Source organism: Aquarana catesbeiana, linkage group LG12, assembly GCF_042186555.1.
Source record: "Aquarana catesbeiana isolate 2022-GZ linkage group LG12, ASM4218655v1, whole genome shotgun sequence".
In the NCBI taxonomy this organism is placed as follows: domain Eukaryota; kingdom Metazoa; phylum Chordata; class Amphibia; order Anura; family Ranidae; genus Aquarana; species Aquarana catesbeiana.
In genome coordinates this window covers 163,607,274-163,613,034 of record NC_133335.1, presented here as the reverse complement: position 1 = coordinate 163,613,034, position 5,761 = coordinate 163,607,274, and the positions used below count along the sequence as shown (strand labels likewise).

General features: G+C 49.1%; 2 pseudogenes; both read left to right on the top strand.

Moving 5' to 3' along the window:
- Positions 1–2,471: 2,471 nt before the first annotated feature.
- Positions 2,472–2,604, top strand: LOC141114624 (U2 spliceosomal RNA; annotated as a pseudogene).
- Positions 2,605–3,642: 1,038 nt separating this feature from the next.
- On the top strand, positions 3,643–3,764 carry LOC141114628 (U2 spliceosomal RNA; annotated as a pseudogene).
- Positions 3,765–5,761: the final 1,997 nt, after the last annotated feature.

The window sequence follows — 5,761 nt, the reverse complement described above, 5'->3', positions numbered from 1 at the left end:
ATCATTAATGCTAGCCATAGTCCAGAGGGGAGGAAGCTATCATTCCACACCGCTGCTCACCTACTCCTGATGAGCGAAAATCAAACCAAACCCTCGCTTGAGAAGCATGATGTCCACTGGAGCCTGGGATGAGGAGCCAGAGAAGTTCCTGGAATCCGGAAGAACCCATACTGGAGAGCATAGGGAAAGAAAGGGGGGGGGAGCAAAGAAAGGAAAAAAGAGAAGTGCGGTTAAAGATGTGCAGTTTTGGAAGAATAACAATGAAAAATTCAACATATTTGCTAAGTGTACTGAGGAAGTTGGGAACACCAACCCCACCCAGCCCAAAGAGTAGGAAGGACTGTCGTTCCTACCCTTGCGGCCACTGAGGCCTGTGCCTCCCTAAAACAGGGAGATCAATGTAGATCCCAGGGGAGCCAAAGGCACTCCTGGGGTCTGGTAACAGCGCACTGGGACCTCCTCGGCCCCAGTTCTTCGTAAAAACTAACCGAAGACCACAGCCGGGTCTATACTAAACCAATGACAGAGCGTATAGTAAGAGTAAGTACTCTATGTAAAATAACCGTTAATAACTTGTATTTCAGAGGAAACCTTCAATCAAGAGTATAAACATGCTCCCATATATATAAAATAGAAGACTGAGCCTATCTTAGCACGGGAGATGGTGGGAGTCCCCGGATCAGGGGCAGTCCCCCCCAGGGAACCCCGGGGGCACGGCAACACCATCAGGGGATCCCCTGAGGAAAACCCCCCCACCCCCCCGGACCCAGTGAAAAAAGAGACTAAATAACCAGAACCAGTCCCTGCATGATTGACTATCAATGCATCTTCATGGGGAACAAAAGGAAAAATAAAAAGGGCCCTAAAAAGGGGGGCCAAAAACCAACAATGTCCCGGGACCAGTGGAACGAAAAAAAAAACAAAAACGTTCTTCAATGGGTCCAAAATCAGGTGTCAGTCACCCTTGGTGGATCTTTGAGCCAAATAAAGAGGTTAAAGAGTCACGTGGGGAAATTTTCTTTCGACCTCTTGGTGCTTTGTTTGAGCCAGGATGGTTGAAAGGGGCTTGCTGGAGGGTGTCTTTTGGTGGAGGAAGAGTTACCCATACTTGATTGTGTAGCTGTAGGATCTTGCGGGATGAGGCCCAGCTGGAGAAGAAGCCGTTCTCCTTCCGCGAAGGTGGAGAAGCTGCAATTTCTGATCTTATGCGTGAAGTTTAGCCTCAACGGGAACGACCATCTGTAGTGAATCTCTTTCTCTTGCAGGGGCTGCAGTAGAGGTTTCAGAGCCCTCCTCTTCTGTACCGTGTAAGGGGACAGATCTGCAAAGATCTGAATTTTGTGGCCAAGAACAGTTAAGTCCTTCAGATTTCTGGCTTTCCGCATGACTTCCACCTTAACAGAGTAGTAGTGGGGCTTAACTATTATGTCCCTTGGGAGTCCATCCAGTAGCTCTGGTCCCTGTTCTGTTCCCCTGAAACTGCATCCAGATTCACCTTCAAGTTCTACTTAAGGCTCTGGTTCTGGTTTAGGGACCATATCTCTCTCTGCAAGATTAGTAGGAGGAGTGGGAGCATCCGTTACACTCGGCAGTTCACTAGGTTCCACCTTGACCTCCTCATCTCCTCATAGTGGGTGAGGATCTAATGTTTCAATTTCAGACAAAGGAAGACATGTCCTCCTCCTAAAGGGTATCCTTTGACGGTCTTCTTCCTCAGTACCAGGGATGATGGAATCATCTTCCGAAGGAAAATCCCACAACCAATCAAGGGCTAATTCTTCATCGTCTTTCTCCTCTTCAGAAAGTGTGGGCGGGCAAGTTTCCCAGGCCCTAGGCCTCAGCGTCAGGGACTGATAAGTCTCTAAGAAAGGGGTTGAGGGTACTCGAACAGCCTTTGATATGAATAGCAAATGGTTTTGATGCCAAGTCTTGAGAGGGCCGGTCTTCCCTTCAGGCTGAATCTGGTACACAGGGAGCCCAGGTAGTCGTTTACAGACAATGTAGGGTTGGGAACGCCATCGATCAGCCAGCTTATGCTTCCCTGGCACCCCTAGATTGTGCAACAACACTCGATCTCCAGGTTGTAAATCCTGAACCCTTACTCTGAGATCAAAGTTTTTCTTCTTCCTTTGTTCTCTGATGGTAGAGGCCTCCTTGGCTTTCTCATAAGCCCCTTTTAGATCTTTCCGAAGTCTGTCAATATACCCCCTAAAGAGGCTTGGGAGGTGTGATCTAGTGATGTTCCAAAAGTCAGATCCACAGGTAGACAAACTTCTCTCCCGAACATTAACCTGTAGGGGGCGTATCCAGTAGAATCATTTGAGGTGCTATTATAAGCATGAACTACTGCAGCAATATGATCTCCCCAATGCTGTTTGTTCTCTAATGGGAGGGTTCCCAAGATGTTCAGCAGAGTACAGTTGAAGCGCTCAGGTTGTGGATACCCTTGAGTATGGTAAGTAGTCCTGGATATCGCTTCTCGGCCTTTTGGCTAAGATCAAGTGTAGTATCTGTTCTTATCAGTTTCCAGGAGGTGGCGCTTGCTTCCGTCCCTGATCTATGGCGAGATAGCGATGGGATGGCGGTTGCTATGCAAAACCTGCTGGAGTAAAGGTGACCTGGACGGTTTGTAGCCGAAAAGGAAGCCTTCTGATGGGGATGGAGAACCACGGGGTCTGAACCGGAGGGTCGGGACCCTGGCCTTCTGGCCTGGATTGGGGCAGATCTAGCTCCGGACAGTTATTTGGGAGAGAACGCTGGCTCCCCTTTCTCCCACCGGGGGAGCGGCCAGTATTTCCCGAATGTAATTAGGTAGTTGGGATGGAACGACGGTGAGGCCTGATGGTAAAGGGCTCTCACCAAGCTTCCAGAACTCCACGCCTTTCTGCCTGGAGTGGGGGCTGCTGTGGTCTGGGCTGGTGGCCAGGGTTGGTCTTTAAAAGCCTATGGAGTATGTGCCCCTGGAGTGGCAGTCCAGGGGTGCCATAAAATCACTGTGAGTGGCAGTCACTTTGATTTGAGGCACCACGGTCACTGCACCATAAACACGCTTTTTTAGCACCTGCCTCTTGGGCCGGGCCTTTTAGGTGGGACCAGAGGAATTTTTTATTCCTGGCCGGAGGGCCTGGTCATTGTTTTACACAATGGCCACCTTTTTCACTCTCCTCTCCACTATCCCTTCCCCACTTTTTTTATTTATTTTCTTTTTGATTGAATCCTATGCTTTGTTTGTCACGTCTTGTACATGTTCGTCTCACTGTGTGGCGAGTAAGGATGGGTCTTCAGGCCAGCCCTGAAAGTCTTGGGAAGGGGTGGACATGGCCTTCTGGCTTAGTTCGCCCTAACCCATGGGGTCTCCCTTCAGGGGAGCCCCACCGAGTACTTGGGTGGGTTCTGTTTCGGCAGACCCTCCAGAGAACGGGGTCTGTCTGGTTTCGGACAGATAGACCATTGTAAAGTACCTTTGTCCCCGACTGGAGCCTAACGCCCCGGGGGATCAGGGAATTGGCACGTTTGTGTACCCGTTGCACTTTTTTGTGAGCACTCTTTATGTGTGTGCACATTTTTTATGCACCGGGTGAAGTTTTTTGGGTGTGTTATGCATGCCATAGGCTTTCAAAAAAAAAAAAAGTAGTCCTGGATATTGCTTCTCTGCCTTTTGGCTAAGATCAAGTGTAGTATCTGTTCTTATCAGTTTCCAGGAGGTGGTCCCTGATCTACGGCGAGGTGGAGATGGGATGGCGGTTGCTATGCAAAAACCTGCTGGAGTAAAGGTGAACTGGAGCGGTTCGTAGCCGAAAGGGAAGCCTTCTGATGGGGATGGAGAACCATTGGGTCTGGCTGAAGGGTCGGGTCCCTGGCCTTCTGGCCTAGATTGGGGCAGCTCTAGCTCTGGACAGTCTTTCGGGAGAGAACACTGGCTCCCCTTCCTCCCACCGAGGGAGCGGCTAGTATTTCCTGAATGTAATTAGGTAGGAGGGATGGAACGACGGTGAGGCCTGATGGTAAAGGGCTTTCACCAAGCTTCCAGAACTTCATGCCTTCCTGCCTGGGGTGGGGGCTGCTGTGGCCTGGGTCAGGGGTCAGGGTTGCACAAAAAGCCAGTGGTGAATGTGCCCCTGAAGTGGCAGTTCAGGGGTGTCGTACAGTCACTGTGTTTCGGCACACAGGGTGGGTCTGTTTCGGCAGACCTTCCAGAGAACGGGGGTCCGCCTAGTTTCGGCCAGATGGACCCATTGTAAAGTACCTCAGTCCCTGTCTGGAGCCTAACACCCCGGGGGATCAAGGTAAGGTCTTTCCCTAGTGGAGGACACTGTACACCCATGGCACGTTTTTGTGTTTCACTCTTTATGTGTGTGCACTTTTTTTTGGCACCGGGTGGAAGTTTTTGGGGTGTGTTTTGCACGCCACTGGCTTTTCAAAAGAAAAAAAAAAAGCAGTAGTCCTGGATTTCTTTATGCTTAAGAGTTCACATAATCTTCTGATCAGTTTGCTCTCAAAATCCCGACCTTGATCTGAATGCAGGCGCTGAGGCAACCCTAATGAACGAAGAACATCTCCACTAAAGTCTTTGCCACAGCACTAGCTTGTTGATCCCTAGTGGGAAAAGCTTGAGCATATTAGGTGAAATGATCTGTCACAACCAGTACATTACTTCGTCCATTCAGGTCAGGTTCGAGACATAAGAATTCAAAGCACACCAACTCCATGGGTGCTTGGCTTAAAAGATGACCCATTGGGGCTGCCCTGCTTGGTAAGGTCTTTCTTTGAATGTATCTGATGCAAGAGCAACAGTAGCTTTCCACCTCTGTTCTCATGGATGGCCAGTAGAATTGATCCCTGACCAGCTTGAAAGCTCTATCTGGGCCTAAGTGACCATGATCGTCAACACAGTTAGACAATGTTTCTCAGGAAGGAACAGTTGACTCACACTTCCTGGTTCCTCAGAGGGACCTCTTCGAAATATATGACCCCATCTTCCAACTTAATTCGCTCCCACTCTCTATGGATTATTTTGGCCCCCTTTATGGGGCTATTTACCAGTATCTGAGGGTCTTGGACAGGTAACGGTTTAATTTATCAAACTCCCGAACAGATCTTCCTGTTGATCCCGTCTCATATCCTCTTTTGTCAGCTGAGGCAATTCTTGGCTGCGTACATGGTTCAAATCACAGTAATACTTTGATACTCCCGTGGGGAGGTGACTCCCACAGCTTCGGCCCCTATGGCTCCCCTCCTTCGAAGGGTACATGGATCCAACTCCTCTGGCCAGCCCTGACAGAGTGAGGCCTTTGGGAAAGAGCATCAGCGTCTCCGTTTCCCACACCTGGTTGGCATTTCAAGCTGAACTGAAACTCGGACAGAGCTGCCAGCCACCGATGCCCAGTGGCATCCAACTTTGCAGTGGACAGTAGATAAGTCAATAAGTAAGTAAAAAAGTTCATAAATGATGCAAACAGCTGGGTAGAACCCATGCCTTTAAAAACATAGAGACTGTGTCTTCCTAACAACAGAGTACAGGCTTTAAAACGCTTTATTTCTCTCAGGTGCAATTTTCAAAGGAAATCAGAAATTAAAGAGCATTTATTCTTGTTCATGAGTAAGATGGTTGAAGACAGCCATGCAGAGGTGGCCCCACCTGAAAGAGAAAGAAGAGTGCTTGTACCTACCTATCTACCGAGTAGCATACCACATGAAAGTGCATGTTTTTGGCAATAGCCCATCCCTTGCTGTTGCTATCTATGGACTTAGGCTATCTGCC